The sequence below is a fragment of the Nematolebias whitei genome, chromosome 18 (assembly GCF_014905685.2).
Source record: "Nematolebias whitei isolate Nwh7 chromosome 18, NemWhi1, whole genome shotgun sequence".
Classification (NCBI taxonomy): domain Eukaryota; kingdom Metazoa; phylum Chordata; class Actinopteri; order Cyprinodontiformes; family Rivulidae; genus Nematolebias; species Nematolebias whitei.
In genome coordinates, this window is record NC_056515.1 from 40,475,590 (window position 1) to 40,477,644 (window position 2,055).

Below are 2,055 nucleotides of genomic sequence, written 5' to 3' on the forward strand. Positions count from 1 at the left end.
AGACAGTGTTACCACGGTGACAGACTCCCTTAAGACAGACAGACTGTGTTACAATGTAGACAGACTCTGTTACCATGGTGACGCACTCTGTTTCTATAGAGACATACTCTGTTACCACGGTGACAGTGTTACCACGGTGACAGAGTGTTACCACGGTGACAGAGTGTTACCATGGTGACGCACTCTGTTTCTATGGAGACATACTCTGTTACCACGGTGACAGTCTGTTACCACGATGACAGAGTGTTACCACGGTGACAGTCTGTTACCACGGTGACGCACTCTTGTTACCATGGTGACAGAGTGTTACCACGGTGACGCACTCTTGTTACCACGGTGACAGAGTGTCACCACGGTGAGCCTCTGGTTTCACTGACCTCTCTTTCAGAAATGGTTACACTATTGGCAGAAGAAAACATTAAAACGGAGTCAAATGAATGCAGACAAGCCCCAGAGCCGTTTGGAAGTCATGTCAGTTGTAGTTTTTCAAATTATTGTAGAAAGAAATAGCAAAATGTGTCTGTAAATACAAACATAAGATATTTTGAGCAGTCAATCGGGGCAGTATGGCACCAAAATTAAATTATTTAGTTAAAAGTATTTGTGTTCAGGACCAAGTAAAGCAGAGCGGCTACAAGCCTGAAACCATGAAAGCTTTCTTCTTGTGTCCAGCTCTTCGATCAAGGATGAATCATGACTCTAATAAATAATACATGGACACGCACTGTGGTTTGGAGATGCTGCAGCATGTGGGCCGGAGGGATGAAGGTCCCTGCAGCTAGCTCACAGGGTGAGAGTCACAGCACGTGGAAGTTAGACACGACAAATGTGAAAAAAGTTCACTTGAACCCTTTGGAGGCAGTCGGAGTGACACCGCCTGTCTGTCGAGGTTCAGCATCATTACAGAACGCATGGCATGCCTTTAGCGCCACCGCTAAGCTAACGCAGCTAACCTTGGAGAGAAACGCGTCCCTTAATGTTTACACCAGTAAAATGTTTGTTTGAATGAGAGCTGAAAGTGTTCCTCACCGGTGCAGAAGAAGTGATTCCTATGGCGGTTGTCCAAGCCTGGCGCGTGCCCTCTGAGCAGCTGATGACAGTTAGCCTAGCTTAGCTTAGCGGAGCTGCTGGAGACAGGGCAGGATGAAGGAGACGACCTGCTACTGAGCATGCGCAGTACCGGGGAGCCGGTAAGCGTCAGCGTGCGTCTCTTCGCCTGTCGTTAATACTTTTATTGGTCTGCAATAAACATACAAGGCTGTATTAAAACACCATGGTAAGAATGGTAATTAAAAAATAACCAAAAAAACTACTCATGCCTACTTCCGGTTCTTTGAAATACATTTCGTCTAAATATTCATATCAACCGGATGACATTGTGATCTGTGATGAGAGCAGGTGGAAGAGAGCTTGGAGAGGTGGAGGTATGCACTTGAAAGAAGAGAAATGAAAGTCAGCTGTAGTAAGACAGAGTCCATGTGTGCGAATGAGAGGGAGGAGGTGGAACAATGAGGCTACAAGGAGCAGAGGTCACAAAGGTGCAGGACTTCAAGGACTTGGGGGGCCACCTGTGGCTTCATCTGGTCGTGATCTACAGCTTTCGCTGGAGCGATTCGCAGCCAAATGTGAAGGGACTGGGATGAGGATCAGCGCCTCCAAGTAGGCCATAGTCTTGAGCTGGAAAAGGGTGCCTTCTCCGGGTTAGGATGCCTCCTGGAGACCTCCCTGGTGCTCTGGGTCCCACCGGGTGGAGATCCCAGAGGACAGAGGATGATTCAGAAAAAAGGTTTGTAAGCTCAACCTTTGTTGTTATCTGGATGATTGAGCTATAAACCATTTTATCAATTCAATGCAGTTTATTTTTATAGATCCAAGTCACAACAGAAGTCGTCTCAGGGACTGAACAGAAACATTCATCTATAAAATAATTTAACAGAAACATTCATCTATAAAATAATTTAACAGAAACATTCATCTATAAAATAATAATTGAACAGAAACATTCATCTATAAAATAATAATTGAACAGAAACATTCATCTATAAAATAATAATT

At 44.7% G+C, this 2,055-nt stretch overlaps 1 protein-coding gene across 2 annotated transcripts in view; it reads right to left on the minus strand.

Annotated features, from left to right (window-relative positions):
• Nucleotides 1–1,193, minus strand: part of zgc:56235 (Voltage-dependent anion-selective channel protein 2-like) — a 12,061-nt gene extending 10,868 nt beyond the window's left edge. For both annotated transcript variants that reach the window (XM_037692175.1, XM_037692173.1), the window contains exon 1: nt 1,030–1,193. The gene's annotated coding sequence lies outside the window, so the exon portion shown is untranslated. The remainder of the gene's footprint in view (nt 1–1,029) is intronic.
• Nucleotides 1,194–2,055: the final 862 nt, after the last annotated feature.